At 44.0% G+C, this 17,789-nt stretch overlaps 1 protein-coding gene across 1 annotated transcript in view; it reads left to right on the top strand.

Moving 5' to 3' along the window:
* Nucleotides 1-17,789, top strand: part of MARCHF4 (membrane associated ring-CH-type finger 4) — a 77,000-nt gene that overhangs the window by 23,666 nt on the left and 35,545 nt on the right. The gene's annotated exons all lie outside the window — the stretch shown is intronic.

Here is a 17,789-nt window from a genome sequence, read left to right as displayed (position 1 = left end):
ACATCCCCCCGAGGGGTCCCAAACTGCTAGAGGGCGCAGGCCTGGCGGAGGGCCCCCCACCCGCCCCAGTGCACGAATGTTGTCTCTGGGCCTCTAGTTTTACATAAAAATACAGATTTCTGCCTCTCCCTCTAGAAAAAAATCCAAAGGTCTGGCAACTGTAGACCTGGCTTCCCACACGTGATGGATGGGCTGGAGCTGAGCAGCGCTCATTCACTGCAGGAACACAGTCTCAGCTGGGTCACACCTTCCATTCTCAGCACCTCCCAGTGCACTCACATCGCCAAGTTTGCACATCTCTGTCCATGTCTTCTCGGTCTGTGGCCCTTGCATTTTATCCATATTACTTGTTATTACTCACTTAAAAGTCAGAGACACACAGGGACCGAGATTTCTAGTGTTAAGTGTCGCTAAGTGCTGAAACAGGTGAGGAGGGAGGTTGTAGAAACGCTTTCCTTGGGAACCTAAAAATAACACAGATTTATGCACAGCCTCTCCTGGATGCAGGGGAGGGCAAAAAGACTCCACTAAGTTCCTCCCAGGTGTTAAATTGAGCTGGGGGTGGGGAGGAGCTATTTTAGAATCTGTATGTTGGAGGGAGAAAGGGTGGAGATTTTTCATAGGTAAGTTATATATTGCAGTCTAATTCAACATTTGGGAAACAAGTTTCACAACATAGACAACAGAAAAAGAATGTCACCTTTGTTTATGAAAAAGATACATGTGCTTGTAAAGATTTACCTCAATTTCCACAAGCACAAACAAAAACAAAACTTAAACAGGGAGGTGTGGGGTACGCTAATTCTAACCTGTATCAGCCACTTAGACTCTACTGAGTACCTTACATGGATTAATTGAGTTATTTTACCCTTACAATACCTTTTAAGGCAGTAATAGTATTATTCCCATTTTACCAGGTGTTGAAACTGGAGCTCAGGGTGATGACATAACCTACCAGTTTCTCCAGCTGGTACCTGGAAGGACCAAACCTTGAAGTCCAGATTGAAGGACTCCAGTGCGTGGATTCTCATCCACTCTACTCTGTGTTCCAATCATCTGGATGATTGCAAAGAATGGGGAAAATAATTACTATAAGCTTGAGGAGGCAGAAGGGATGTAAATGTAACTTGCTGGAGTACCAATTTGAACATCTGTTGATGAACACACTTTGCTTATTCAGTTTTAAGTACCCTCACTCAGAAAACTCAAGCCACTCAGCGTTTCCACTCGGTTCTTATGGAAAGGGTGGTCAAATTCCGTACACGACTGAAAGGATACTTCAGAGTTTCTGTAGGCCCTGCTCGTGGAAAACTACAACTTCCTTGGTCTTAATAATAAATAGCTTTGTTTTCTGAGAGGACACCTCATGACAAGGTCTACAGAATCCACCCGGACCCACCCAGACAGATCATCTACATATCTTGAAACCAGCAGTTCTTAATTTGAGCATCTAATGCTCATATCTAAAGGTTAACCCTCCCCACAGAAAAAGTGTCCATGTACACATATGTGCAAAAATACCACTACAATTTCAGGAAGTTAAGAGATCCCCTGAAGCTCATTCATGGACCCCAGATTAAAAACCTTTGCTCTAAACCAGAATGGGGCCAGATTCTAGAGACACCCCACCCCCAAGCCAGCCTACAACTTCTCTGATTATTCCAAGCACCTTACCACCAGTCACTAATCATCTGGTTTTAGTTTTCTGCTCTCCTAATGGCTTCATGTCCATCTCTTGCTTTCTCCTGGTGATGATTCTGGGAAATACATTGTAAGAGGCTGGTTCTCATTTCTGTAACTCCCCTTGGACTACTCTAGCCACCTTTGGTAATTTATATTTATTCACCAGGACACACACACACATGCACACATGCTCCTCTGAATATGCATCATTGTGCACAACACTTTAAATCAGTCCAGTCCACCTTTCACAGCTACCTCAGTTACAGAGACTGGTTAATAGAGGTGGGGGATTTCCACACATCCCTCCCCCCTGTACAGCTGGGACAGTTATCACTGGACAAGAGTACATGGTTTGGATTGGGGGAGCTGGTCACTGGGGTGGAAATCTAGCCCATGCTTAACTCCTCCAGCCAGGTGCCCTGGCTCAAGGCTTTGGCCTCCTTTTCTAGCTCAAGGAAATGCAGTGGCAGTCCTGCGCGATGAGCAGGGTCACCAAGGAGTCAGAACACATCTATCAGAGGATAAAATACCTATGTCCCTATCCTGGGTTTGTATCACCAGCCACTTCGTCTCTTCTTTCTCCTCAATGAATAAAACTTTCAGTATTCCCAGGGCTACATTCTCTTAGAAGAATGAGACCTGGAGGATCCATTTCCTGTACTGCCCCATCTCCGTTTCACAGGACTCAGGTTTCTGCTATGGCAAGTTGAAAGGAGAGAGGATGGGAATGGTTGGATGATTCTATTAGCACTTGCCCTCCTCTCTTTGCCTACTTACTTCCTAGCCATCATTCATATCTTGGTTCAAGCATCCCCTCTTACACTCCAGGGGTGAAGTACAGAAACCAGGATTATACTGATGTAATTCAGGCAGGGCCTGTAGAGCCTCTGACTTTATGGCTCTAGGGAGAACATGTGACCTGTGTCCAGAGTTCAACTCAAGGAGTCCACAAGCATCTGTGAATGTCTGACATGCATTGGGTGCAACTCTTAAGTAATAAGGACACAGTAGCGCCACACTGTCCCTGGGGTGGTGGGTTTGTTTTAAGGAAAGCCTATTCTAGAAGCATTGTAGTGATCTAAATTTATTTATTTATTTTTTTAAATATATTTTATTGATTTTTTTACAGAGAGGAAGGGAGAGAGATAGAGAGTTAGAAACATCGATGAGAGAGAGAGAGACATCGATCAGCTGCCTCCTGCACATCTCCTAATGGGGATGTGCCCGCAACCCAGGTACATGCCCTTGACCGGAATCGAACCCGGGACCTTTCAGTCCACAGGCCGACGCTCTATCCACTGAGCCAAACCGGTTTTGGCCTAAATTTATTTTTTAAAAATTCCATAATTCCATTTCTCTAACATAGACTTTCATTTTTGTATGTTCTTTGTCTAACGTCTCTGTTTCCAACAAACTCTAAACAAGTAGTTTTGATGATTTTCCTTAGATCATTAGAGTTTGGGGGAGAAAATCTATTAAGCAATAAGTGCTTCCCATGAAATAATTCAAAGTCCCACCCACAGTCAACAAGATCCTGAGTGACAAAGCCCCTGGCTGCTCCTCTGATTTCATTTCCTGCCATTCACCTCAGTCACGGCGGCTTTACTGTGGGTCTTTGCTCACACCACTCAATCGCTGGCTCGTACCTCAGGGCCTCTGCATGTGCACTCCCCTTCTGAAGCAGTGTTCCCCTCCACAGGAAGCACGATTAAGAACCTTCCCAGCAGGAAGGCTGCTCTCCGGGAAGCACAGAGAGCTGTCAGGACAAGTGACCTTTCTAATCACGCCTGACATTTCACAGCCCCCACTGCGGAAGGGCTGCCCTTATTCTGGAGGCAGCGTGTTGTGCTGTGGCACCCAGACACCTGCGCCCGAGGCTCTAGTGACTTGGCCTCCAACCGGGCGATGAATCAGAGCGGGCAAAGGGCTTTGTTTCTCAGGAGAAGAGAAAACATTGCGCAGGGGGCTTATGTGGATGGCGTGACTGTGTCTAAGCCAGGGATAGAAAGGGATCGGAGGAGGATATTGCTTCCTGGGGGAATTAGCCCTGTTCCTGAGGGCTCAGGCGATGCCGATCAAATAGGCCTGCTCTGAGGAAGTGAAACAGACAGGATCATCTCCCAGTCCCTCTGGCCCAAGGGGGCTATGATGACTCACTTTTTACCCACCTAAGTATGAAAACAGCTTTACTTTTTCTTAGTTTAAAAAACAATGCCTGATAGTACTATCAATAATAAAAAATATATTTAAAATGAAACAAAAAATAATGCCTGCCCTGCTTACCTGACCCAGTGGTTGAGCATGGACCTATGAACCAGGAGGTCCTGGTTCAATTCCTGGTCAGGGCACATGCCTGGGTTGCAGGCTCAATCTCCAGAGTGGGGCATGCAGGGGGCAGCCGATCAATGATTCTCTCTGATCATTGATGTTTCTATCTCTCTCCCTCTCCTTTCATCTCTGAAATCAATAAAAAAATATATAAAAAAAATAATAGTGCCTTCCCATTCTAAAAAAGTCATACAGCACATGAAGGTATAAAGAAGAAAGTAAAAATTACATGCAAACCCATTGCTCACAGATAACCATTATTTACATTAAGGACATTTCTATGCATATGTGCAATATTTTAAAAACAAAATGAAGTCCTATCATAAATGCTGTTTTGTAACCTGCATCTTTCACTTAACATCTTGAACACATTTCCATGTCAATAAAATATAAATTTAACAAAATCATTCTTACTGGTTTTACCATATCCCATTGTATAGATGAACCCTGTGAGGTAGCCTCTGACTATCTACACTAATAAAAGAGAAACATGGTAATTGGCGTACGACCGCTACCCTTCCCATTGGCTAATCAGCGTATCCTTATGCAAATTAACTGTCAGCCAAGATGGCGGCCGGCAGCCAGGCAGCTGGAAGCTAATAGGAGGCTTGCTTGCTGTGGATTCCAACATTCCCCGCCGGCCTCTGAGCTTCAGTTGGAAACATAGTAACATTTATAGAAGATAAACAAAACTCCAGAAACCTCCTGTCAGTCAGCCGGGATCTCAGAGCTGGAGTCGCAACATTGTTTCGAATACAGAAAACAAAGGCCAGAAACCTGCTTTCAGCCGAGCCTCAGAGAGAAAGCTGGCTCTCAGCTCCAGTGACAGCCATAGAAGGTAAATAAATGCCAGAATAAAAAAAAAAGAAAAAAAGGAGAGGTTTGGAGCTCCAGTCGCCCGCCAGCCTGAAAACGGCCCTCAGCCCCTCACCCAGACTGGCCAGGCACCCCAGTGGGGACCCCCACCCTGAAGCAACAAGATGGCGGCTAATTTGTATACAGAAGGCGGGCGGCAGCAGGCAAGGCTGTCTGTGGTCTGGGACCCGGAACTGTGACCCTGCCGGGCGGGATCAGCGGAGCCGCGAGGCCTCCCGGCACCGCACCGGGATCAGCGTGACAAGGGGCAACGCCCAAACGCCCTGATTGCCCTGCGGCTCTGTGTGTGACAGGGGGCAGCGCCCCAACCCCCTGATCAGCCCTGCTCTGTGGGTGATAGAGGGCGGCGCCCCAACCCCCTGATTGCCCTGCGGCTCTGTGTGTGACAGTGGCGGCGCCCCAACCCCCCCCACGGGCCCTGCTCTATGTGAGACGGGGTAGAGCCATAGCTCCCCATCGGCCCTGCCCTGAGTGTGACAGGGTGTGGCACCTCAACTACCCCCCCCCCCCCACGGGCCCTGCTCTGTATGTGACAGGGGGCGGTGCCCCAGCTCCCCTATTGGCCCTACTCTGTGCGTGACAGGGGGGAGCTCCTCAACCCCCTGATTGGCCCTGCTCTGTGTGTGACAGGGGGCAGCTCCCCAACCCCCTGATCAGCCCTGCTCTGTGCATGACAGGGGGGAGCTCCCAAAACCTCTGATTGACCCTGCTCTGTGCATGACAAGGGGGAGCTCCCCAAACCCCTGATCGGCCCTGCTCTGTGCATGGCAGGGGGTGGCGCCGCAACTTCCCTATCGACCCTGCCTTGAGTGTGACAGAGGGCGGTGCCCCAGCCCCCCAATCGGCCCTACCCTGAGCGTGACTAGGGGTGGCATCACAACCTCCCCATCCGCCCTGCTCTGTTCATGACAGGGGGCGGCGCCCCAACTCCCCAATCGGCCCTGCTCTGAGCCCGACCAGGGGCTGCACCTAGGGATTGGGCCTGCCCTCTGCCACCCAGGAGCAGGCCTAAGCCAGCAGGTCATTATCTCCTGAGGGGTCCCAGACTGCGAGAGGGCACAGGATGGGCTGAGGGACCCCCTTCCCCCCCCCCCCCCCCCCCCGAGTGCACAAATTTTTGTGCACCGGGCTTCTAGTTTATCATGATAGAATGTATTATAATGAATAATCTCACAGTTAAATCCTTCTGCAGAACTGAGAGTGATTCCGAATGATAAAGCCCTACAAGGGGCTTGCTAAGTTGAAGAGTTTGGCGTATTTTTAAGACATTTGCTCTCTGTCCTCTAGAAAAGTTATAACAGTGCATATGCCCACCACCAGGGTCTAGCGTACCTGCCTGTCTTCACCTCCTCAGTTCTGAGGATTACAATTGTTTCTATCTTTGCCAATTTTATGAGTGAGAAATGGTTTTTACAGTTGTTTTTTTAAAAATATATTTTATTTATTGTTTACAGAGAGGAAGGGAGAGGGATAGAGAGTTAGAAACATCGATGAGAGAGAACCATCAATCAGCTGCCTCCTGCACACCCTCTACTGGGGATGAGCCCACAACCCAGGTACATGCCCTTCACTGGAATCGAACCCGGGACCCTTCAGTCCGTAGGCCAACGCTATCCGCCCAGCCAAACCGGTTAGGGCTTTACAGTTGTTTTTATGTGCACTTCTTTATTGATTAGAGGAGTTGAACTGTTTTCCCTACTTTATTGGCCATTGTTTCTTGTTTGGTGAATTCCCTTGACCTGCCCCTCCCTCTTTAGGAGTATTAACCTTTCTAATATTCAGTTAGAAGTACTTTCTATAAAGCAAAGATAATAACTCGTTGTCATACAAGCTATACCAATTTTGCCTAGTTTACCATGTGTCTTTAACTTTATATGGTTTTGACCATGAAGAAATAAAAAATTCAGGTGTGGTCTAACTTCCGTGGACCAGCTTTTTGGGAACCACATTTAGAAAGGCCTTCTTCAGGCCAGGGTTGAGAAACATATGTATCTGTATTTTCTTCCTGGTTGTTGCAGCTCTCTCAACTCACATGTCTTTTGACCACTATCTCCTCTGCCTGGAACACTCTTTCTCTGCAACTATGTGGCTCCTTCTCATTCCTCAACTCTCAGCTAACCATCTTCTCCCCGGAGAAGCCTTTCCTGGTTATAAACCTAAAGAAGGTTCTCCCAGCCCACATTTTCTTTCTCTTAGCACCTTATTGTTTTCCTTCATACGCAGTTACTCATTTTTTTGGCCCACTTATTCAATATTTGCTACCAGGCTGTAAACTCTATGGAGGGCAAAAACCATATCTGCTTTGTATTCCCAGCAGGTGTCTGGCACACAGATGTCCAAAAGATATTTGTTAAAAGTGGTTGAATGCTAAATTCATCTAGAATTTGTTTGGGTATAAGGTGTGAACTAGAGATCTAATTTAAGTCTTACAAATAGTATCTTGTGATGATTACAACACACAACTATAAAGCAGACTAGTTCTCCCCTAATCCCCATTTCACTTGGAACAAAACAATGAAACCTGGGATGCAGGAGGGGGATGGAATCGATGGCTCACCAGCCCCATCAGCTCCTCTCTCTACCAGGAGTTCCCTTTCTCCATTATTGCTTTAGTGCTAAGTGCTTCCCATAATGCTTGATTCAGGGCTTAGTCTAGAGTGGATCCTTAATTAATGGTATTTACTGGCTGGTTCAAATCATTTAAATGGCAGGGGAATCCGATATTCTTGATGGTGGTTCATACAATATTCACATCAGCCTTTGGAAGCCCTGAAAAAATCTATGCTCCCAACATAACCCCCCAAAACTGCAGTTCTCTACACCTTTCCCAACTGTGAGATGTTCCAAATCCAGGGACCATATCTAACAGGTTGAACAAGGACGAGAAATGAAGAGTTAGAAACAGGAAGAGGAAGATGGAGAAAGTTGCTTACATGTCTTTTAATGTTTCCCAGTACTGCCTTATGCCATGCGCCATTTGCTCCTTCAAAACTGACCAGTATAGTAGCTATGGTGGCTTTACAATCAGACTCATGGGGACCATAACTTCTAGTCTTTAAGATCTGATGCCAGTAATTTTTCAAATTTATAAAAGCAATACACTATGCATAAAATAATGGGAGAAGTCACAAAATAATTGATTTTACTCTATTTAAAAACTGTTGTAATGAACTAAAATTGTTCAACTTTATTAATAATCAAGGGAATGCAACTTCAAGGAGCAATTAGATACTATTTACCTCTAAAAATTGGAAGAAGTCACAAAAGAGGGACTAATTTTACTCCATTTGAAAACTGTTTTATTAAATCTAAAAGAATTTCACTTTAAAACCACAATTAGATACCATTTGCACCTAATAAATTCATTGCAATATAACAAATTATAATACATAATGCTAAGCAGAATGTGGTAAGACAAGTGCTTCATATGCTGGGATGCGAGAATAAATGGACACAACATGCCCTAACTGGTTTGGCTCAGTGGATAGAGCGTTGGTCTGCGGACTGAGGGGTCCCAGGTTGGATTCCGGCCAAGGGCATGTACCTTGGTTGTGGGCACATCCCCGTGGGGGGTGTGCAGGAGGCGGCTGATTGATGTTTCTCTCTCATCGATGTTTCTAAATCTCTATCCCTCTCCCTTCCTCTCTGTAAAAAATCAATAAAATATATTTTTTTAAAAATAAAAAATAAATGGACACAACATTTCTGGGATGGAATTTTCCAGGAAGAAGCAAGAAACTGACAAATGTCCATCCTATAATGGCTTATAATTTTATTTCTAGAAATCTCTACTGAAAAGGCTTATAAGTAGTTCATTAAAATAAAAATGTGAGAAAACCTAAGTTCTTGATAATAAGAACGTGAAAAAAATCAGGATTCAGCCACACTATATACCATTAGGAAATCATTACCAATGTTTCCATGAATTAATTAATGACATGGGTGGGATGTACTCCTGGATCTAAGAATACAGAGTTTGAGTTCAAATTTTATTTTATTTATTTTTTAAAAAATATATTTTATTGATTTTTTACAGAGAGGAAGGGAGAGAGATAGTTAGAAACATCGATCAGCTGCCTCCTGCACATCTCCCACTGGGGATGTGCCCGCAACCCAGGTACATGCCCTTTACCGGAATTGAACCTGGGACCTTTCAGTCCGCAGGCCGACGCTCTATCCACTGAGCCAAACCAGTTTCGGCCAAATTTTATTTTTAAACTAGAGGCCTGGTGCACAAAATTCATGCATGGGTAGGATCCCTAGGCCTGGCTAGCAATCAGGGCCGATCTGCGCCGACCCCTGGTGGTCAGCTCATGTCATAGTGAGCAATCGAATTCTTTGTCTCCTGGTTGAACTCCCAAGGAGACAATGTGCATGTTAGGCTTTTATATATATAGTTTATATTTTTATAGGAAAAGGATTAGAAAAGGGAATAAAATGTTACCAGTGCTTATCTCTACCTGGTATGATCAGAGGTAGTATTTTTTCTTCTTAATATATTCCATATTCTTTACATTCTATCATATTGCTTTTTATTTAAAAAGACTATTTTCTCATCTTCTCCATTTCTGCCCCTTGATGATGTTGATGTGGTCTTGGGCTACATTCATTGAAATATGGAATCCAGAAAAGGGAAGTGAGGGCCCTCCTATATGCCTCTCTTGCCAGCCAAACATCTGTTATGTTCAAGATGAAAGACCTTAAAAACATACACCTCCAGGAATGGGTTAAGAAAAAGATGACATGATGAAAGGACATAGAGCTGTGGGACATAAAAAATAGCTAGAATACTTAGGCAGAATTGGGAAACCAGACTGGCTGCCCATAACTACCTGAGGTTATTATGAAGCAAAAAGTGCAAAATATTCTGTGTCACCCCAGAAAGCAAGATCAATAACTGGAAATAACAGGCATCTGGATTTGGGTTCATTGTAAGAAAGAACTATCTGATGATTGAAACCACCCCAGAGTGAAAGGGCAGCCTCAGTGAGGAGGGATATCATTGCTGGGGTCATGGCAAGGTGACAACCTGGTGACAAAACTGAGAGGGGTCTGGCATCACTTGTGTGGTCATATTGGTTAGTTGCCCTCCAAGGTGTCATATAGGCCAATGATTCTATGCTTTGCCCATCACAAAGTGGGGAGCAAAGTCCTGGAAGTATCATTTAGTCATTTCCCCCTCTTCTTGCCAGTTCCTCAGTTCCAAGCAGGAAAGCACCACAGCCATTTGAGACAAGGGCTGTGTATTTGTAAATGGAATGGGCTGGGGCTTGGAGATCAGGGAAATGGAGCTAGATCAGTTTTCGCTCTTGGTTGTAAGTGACAGAAAGCCCACTGAAACTGTATCAAGTGAAATAGAAAATATATTAAGTCAAAACACAGGAAAGCCAAAGTGACTGGAACTGGGTACAATGTGGCTGAGCCAACAGTGCTTATCTCCAGCAATTTTGATTTCAATTCATCTTTAAACTTAAAAACCAGTTTCCAATTTCAATTGGTATTCATAGGTTAATTCAAATCTTAAATGGCAAAAGAATCAGAGTTTGAATTCCATCCTTTGACCCATGTAGCTGAATTTAGCTCCATGACATGTGGAGGCAAGATGGTCTCGACAGTCTTGAGTTTATGTTGTACTTACAGCTCATGAACTCAGACTAAGACTGTGTCTTCCTCCAAACTTAAAATCCTCCTTAGATGGTTTGGGTCATGTGACCATTTTCTAAGCCAATCACTGTGTCCCAGGGTAGTTATCCACTGATTGGTTAGGCTGGGTTCTATGTACACACCCGAAACCTGGGTGGTGGAGGCAAGTGAACCTTCTGTGGGCCTTCTGAGCAGGATATAGAAAGGAAAGTGTCTTATGTCCACTATAGGGAGTTTCCTCCTATTTAAAAACATATTTTGGAAGAAGAGGGTTGAACACAGGGTTCTGGAAGCAAAGTGTAGTCCTGGCTCACATTGTACCCAGTTCCAGTCACTTTGGCTTTCCTGTGTTTTGACTTAATATATTTTCTATTTCACTTGACACAGTTTCAGTGGGCTTTCTGTCACTTACAACCAAGAGCGCAAAGTGATCTAGCTCCATTTCCTTGATCTCCAAGCCCCAGCCCATTCCATTCACAAACACATAGCCTTTGTCTCAAATGGCTGTAGTGCCTTCTTGCTTGGAACTGAGGAACTAGCAAGGAGAGGGGAAAATGACTAAGTGATACTTCCAGGACTCTGGGTTGAACAGGATGTAGAAAGTGTCTTCTGTCCACTATAGGGAGTTCTCTCCTATTAAAAAAATATTTAAAAAATACCAGCTGCCATGGAAATGTATTTTACATCCACACCATCTGGTAATTCTGCCTCTCCTCTAACTTGCATTCCTTCTGCTATAATTTCCACCCGTCTTGTTCTGCTGCATCTTCAGGGTAGATTTATATCAAAACCACTCCCTCACAGACACACTGTGAGGATTAACTAGGTTTTCCAGAAACCATCTGTAAAGTGCCATGGGATCTGCAGAGCCAGATGCTTTGTAAAGATATGTTGCCATTAGAATCAACTCTTTATTTTTCACGCTTATGGGGGATGAGTGTGAGGAAGCATCAAAAGGCAAGGCAGTGGAACTCTACAGTCTTGAGGCTTCATTTTGGCCATAACAACTCTTCTCTTCCCTCTCCAAATGCTTTGTCTCTGCCATTCACAAGAAGCAAACGTGAACAACCCTGGTAGTTTCGACTGTCTATACACGCTTCTTTGAAAGGAGTAGAAGTTGGGAACAGGGCGCCCACAGTGGGCTGTATAATTCTAACCAAACCAGGATCAGTGCCCCTGAGGATCAGCAGCTCGCTATGTTGAGTGGCTTTCCTTTTTTTTTTTTTTTTTTAACTCAGGTTGGAATGACATATAACTGTCTGGGTGGGATGCAGACATCATAGTCTGGACTCCTCTGTCAACCTGTAAGCTCTCTTCCTGGGGACTCGCAGAGACAAAGGGGGGAAGCACAGTGCTTAGGCGGAGGGTTGAACACAGGGTTCTGGAAGCAAAGTGTAGTCCTGGCTCACAAGCCACACCTTAGGCAGGCTTGTAGGGTTCTCCTGTCCAGTCTGCTTACCTAGGTTACATGGGCCCATCGTCCAACCTCAGGAAACTGGTTTCCCTGGCTGTCATAGACAGGAAGTTTTGGAGTCCAGGACAGGAACTCCACATGCCTGACTTTTCCTTTAAAACTATTTCCCCCAAGTTTTAATTTTAAAAACATCCCAACATATAGAAAAGTTAAAAGAATAGTACAATAAACACCCATATACTCTTTACTCAGCTTCATCATCTTGACACATTGTGTACTCTATCATCTATCTATCTATCTATCATCATCTATACATCTATAGGTAGATATCTACACATATTTATCCATACATATACAGATGTATGTATGTATTCATATATCCCCTATTGTACCCATGCTGTTTTTCCAGCTGATTTTTTCTATCTACCTCTATCATTCAGGACATTGACATTTTTGAAGAGTGAAGGGTCCAGCTCAGTTGTTTGGTAGACTGTCCCTCAATTGGGATTTGTATGATCACTTCTTCATGATTAGACTCAAGTTCAGGGCCTGGGTTTTTCAGCTGTGTAACCTTTAGCAAGTTACTCAATAATGCAGAACCTGAATTTCCTGACAAGATTACATACCTCTTGGGTCACTGTGAGAAACAAGAAACTTACTGTCTGAAGTTCTTAGTGCAGGTACTGATAAACACAAGCACCTAAAAGTTGTTTGCTCTACAATCAGCAGCATTGCCGATATCACCATACAGAGTCTGATAGACCCTCTTCCCAAACAGGTTTTCATCTCCCTGGGGAACTTGCAGAGCCCTGAACTCAATACTCCTCATCTGCAAATGAGGAATAAGCCCTGCTCTGAGTAGCTTACTGGGCAATTGTAAGAATCAAATGAAAAGTGTGATTAATGGCACAGTGCAAAGTGGAATATGGGAAAATATAGGGAAGAATCATTATTATTTTCTTCATATGCATACCTTTAAATTACCCTCCTGTGTAACAGAAAAACCCAAAGTGGGGATTAAAATAAAGTTAGTATCGAACAAAAACTTAATTCCTGAGTTTAACTAATGCAATAGTTTTCAAACTTTTTAGAATTTTTATATTTGTATTGACTTCAGAGAGGACGGGAGAGGGAGAAAGAGATAGAAATGTCAATGATGAGAGAGAATCATCGATTTGGCTCCTCCTGTGTGCCCCCTAACGGGGATCGAGCTGGAAACCAGGGCATGTGCCCCTGACCAGAATCGAACCTAGGCTGACACTCTATCCACTCAGCAAAACTGGCTAGGGCTCAAACTTTTTTTTTAATCAGCAGAACTTAATTTTCAAACAAAATTTATGGGACTTGAATATATAAAGCAGATTAAAATAGAGCTACCCTGAATGAAGTTTGGATGGAGATGGAGTGCCAAGGGCCTTGGGTCACCCCTGCAGAGCCCCCAGGCTCTGAGGAGCTGGTTGAAACACTGAAAACAGGTCCCAGGTGCCGTGGTGTCAGGGCCTCCTGGGGCTGCTTCAGTTTCCCCATTGACATCTGCTCACAGAGCCATGCATCCCATGATTTATTATTTCCTTCTCATTCCTGGCCCATTTCTGCAAGGAGCAGTAATATCTATAGACCCCAATGATGCTTTACTCAGCTCATTATCAATCATCATTAATTGCTTATAAACATCCTTTCCTGGAAACCACCTAAACGCCTTGTACTCAGAGACAGACTGACAGGTCACATAATGAAGCACCAATGGTGTCTTGGACAGAGCAGCCCTGGCTGGGGCCTCCAGCATATCACATGCACCTGCATGTTTCACCTCTTGAGCTGGAGGCTGACGGTTCCTGTAGCCCGCCTTGTCTACAAACCATCAAACCTCACTCTTAACTGGTAGGACCACCTGTAATAACACGCTCGGGCATTGCTTACATCAGAGCAGGGCCACGTCGTAGGACAGAAAATGGACCAGAACCCGGTTCCTACTCTGTGCCAGCCAGGTCACCTACTTCTCTTTCACTCTTCATAATCAACTCCACTAGGAAGACAACAAAACCCCCACCTAGGTCATTTGTTCAAGGTCACTCTGCCATGGAAGAGTCGAATTCAAACCAGATCCTTAGACTTCAAAGACTACACTCTCATCCTAAAGGTCATGGACTGACCCATTTTCTTAGGACTTCTGGAAACACTGTGTGTGCCACATGGTATCCTTGACTCACTGCCCCAGTCATCTCATCTCATCCTTCTAATATCGTGTAAGCCAGAGTATTAATAATATTAGCAATGCTTACTTGTGACCTGCTATGTGTCAAGTGCTTTCTGTGCATTAACTCTCCATGGCCCAGCGAGGAAGGCACTATTTGCTTTGCATGTGAGAACACTGAGGAGCTGAGAGGGTCCATGACTTGTACAGAACACCACAGGCTACTGCTGCAGACTGACTGTGTGTTCCCCCTCCCCACACTTTCATGTGTTAAAATTCTAGCCCCCTTTTGACAGTATTAGGAGGTCCCGCCTTTGGTACATGATTAGGTCATGGAATGGATCTCTCATGAATGGGATCAGTGCCCTTACAAAAGAGACCCCTGAGAGCTCCCTTGTCCCTCCTACTACGTGAGGACACAGAAGAGATGGCCACCCATGAACCAGGGAGCAGGCCCTCCCCAGACACTGTATCCACGGGCACCTTGATCTTGTATGGCCCAGCTGACTTGGATTTCCCTTGTAAGAAACCAAAATTTGTTGTTTATAAGCTTCCAGTCATCCTCACCAAGGCCCCAGATGTGGAGGGATGCCATTTGGACCCTCTAGACTAGCCAATATGCCTATCAAACACTGTCGAGTGGCCCAGTCCATGCCACATGGAGCAGAAGGGCCCACCTAAGCACTGTGCGTTTCTGACCCACAGAATTGTGAGGATAGTGAAAATGGTGGTTGTTTCAAGCCACCGAGTACTGAATGGGTTGCTAGGTGGGAATCAATAAGAAGCCTTGCCACTCCCTCTTGCCACAGGACCCCAAAGGTCCTTTCTCTGCTCTCCATCTAGTTAGTGCCTGTCTTTCAGCCCTTAGCCCACAGATGGCTCCCAGAGGGTGGCCTCCTGTCGGGTCACTGTATCCCCGTTTTCACAGCAACTGTCAAAGCTGCAGTTTTACATTTGTTTGCATGATTATTTCATGAATGTTTTTCTACCCTATTGGATGATATGCAGGGACCAGGGTCTGTTTTACCTGCCACAACATCCCCCAGCACCTTCATGGCACTTGGCACATAGTATTATCAACAAGCTCATGAATGAATGAATGAATGAATGAGTACAGGGAGATGTGATCCTCTTCCTACACTGTGTTTGATTTGTGGCTCAAGCCTGTTTTTAGTAGAGCTCTCAATGGCCACTGTGTGCACAGGGAAAGGCCAAGTGGGTGGGCTCTGGGATCGCCAGCTTTCTGTCACCAAACCCAGCAACCCTTTTGTTTTAAATATTGGCATTCTTCATAGGATACATTTGAAGAAAGGTTCCAGCTACTTTAAAAAATATATTTGAAAATCACTATCCTAGGCCTGCACCTCCATTGGCCACCTAACTCAGTCCTATCTTCTCCTCCCTTCTTCCTTTCTCATAGAAACTCCCACAGAACTAATGTTTGGCAAGGGTTTAAAAATAGAAGCCCCTCTCCCTCTCTCTTTCTCCATTTCCTTTCCTTCCCATCCCCCTGTAATTTGTTGTAAAAAAGGAAACTGTCTGGATGCATTCCACTGAATCGATGTACTTTACCTGACTAAATAAAACAACACGTTGATGTATTCCCCTGTGAATCACGGTGAGTGGCTAGGCTGAGGCCTGGCCTCCCAGGCAGCAGCCTGCTCCCCTGCGAGAGGTGAGATCCATTTGCTCACTCACCCAGGTGCAAACACACACACGCACACACACACACACACACACACACACACACCCCACAGTTACTTCATTCAGGTTTCCACTGGAACTTGGGAGGCACACATGGATGTGAACCTAAGGAGGCCCCATCCAAGGTGCTGCCACTAAGATCTCCTCCCAGGTGGTCCACTGAGATGGCTCTGGGGCTCACAGGAGAGAGAGGAGAAAGTGGAATGCTCTGGAGAGAGGCCCACATTCAGACAGCTTTATCAGAAGCACGAAGAGGCTATGTGTGTGTGTGTGTGTGTGTGTGTGTGTGTGTGTGTGTGTGTGTGTGAGAGAGAGAGAGAGAGAGAACTGGAAATTGTTAAGAGCAAGGTGAGGTGTTATGAGTAGTGTGTACAGCCAGTGGACACTATAATTATGAATGAAGAGAAAGACACTGTGATACAGTACAAAAAAATAAAGGTTTCAACACTCAATTCACTTATCTATAAAATAAGGATAATGATACTCACCTCTCAGCACTGTTGAGGGCTTAAATGAGGTCATGTTTATTTAACACCCACATGTACTGGGCAGTTAATAAACTACCCTTGCTCTTATGGGCCAGCACATCTTGACTCTGAAGATGTTTAAAAACATTCAATACCAGAAAATGGATAGTGGCTAAAACTGCCCCCAGTAAAATGTATTATTTATTAAAATCTAACAGAAGACTCACAGCTTCTTGGAAAAATTCAGATCTGCACACTTTGATCCCCCAAAAATTAAGTTTGGAAGGATTATAAAGGCCACAAAATAAACCTTTCAATGACAGAAGCTGTAATTAGTGAATTTTAATGCACATTTTACTTATACACATATTTCACTTATAGAATGATTTGGCCCAATGAAAAGTTTCAATAACATTAGATGAGAAATATAAAAAATGGTGTTTAATTGCTCTATATTAAAAAAGATTGATCAAAAATTAAATTGGCTTAATGGAATTATCTGTGGAAAACGCATCCTCAAGGAGAGTTTATCAAAGCATATATAATGCCCATTAAAACTTTGCAATTATAAACACGGGATCAAAATGCCCTTGGGCTCCAAATGATGAGATCAACACAATCTCTACTGGCCACTCCTTTTATTCTGACTATTTTCATTCCTATATTCTGAGCTTATACCAGAAAGAAGTCTTATTCCCCAGTGAGAAGAAGATAGGAAGAATGGGGAAGGTGTGGTGAACGTAGGAGTGGAATTGAGTTGTTTTGGTTTTAGAAGCTAGTCTTCATATCTTTATAAATTATAAAATTCTATTTTAAACAGTCTTCTTCAATGCCTCTCCCTTCCCCTAACTAAATTTGTGATAAGCTTTCCATAAAAAATTAACATAAAGGTAGTAAACATAAAAATATACAATAAAAACAAAACTGTTTGGCAGTTATAAGTGATAATTGATCACTTTAAGTTTTAAAGTATTAATAAAGTTATAAAGTATTAATGAAGTTTTAAATTATTGAAAATTCTGAATATTTATCAAGTTATAAATCCACAAAATAGTGTTCTGAAAACATTAATTTTGCTTGTACTTTTGTTTTGTTTCTTTGCTCTGTTTTCTGCCAACAGGTTTACTATACCACTAAGCTGACAGGGCACCATGGTCAGTGATTCCCTTCACCCCCCCTTCACTAGACATACTCATAAAAGCACATGTATTGAGTGTCTTCATTATCCTAAGCTGTCTATATCTCATTATGTTTTCCAACAGCCCTATTACTACTGCCTTCATTTTAATCATGACGAAACTACAGTTCAAGGAGGCTAAACAACTTACCCAACAGTCTTCACAAACATGCATCATTATGTGTTTATGCTAACAAGCTTACATTGTCTTATTTTTCTTAGTCGCATCCATGGACCTACACATGTGATCACATATTATATGCATGTTCTAGGAATTGCCATGGCAGAAAGCATACACGTTGC

This window comes from Myotis yumanensis, unplaced genomic scaffold (genome assembly GCF_028538775.1).
Source record: "Myotis yumanensis isolate MYYU_CA2020_CCGP unplaced genomic scaffold, mMyoYum1.0.hap1 SCAF_8, whole genome shotgun sequence".
Lineage (NCBI taxonomy): Eukaryota > Metazoa > Chordata > Mammalia > Chiroptera > Vespertilionidae > Myotis > Myotis yumanensis.
Note: the sequence above shows the minus strand (reverse complement) of the source record. Positions and strands in the feature narration are given on the sequence as shown.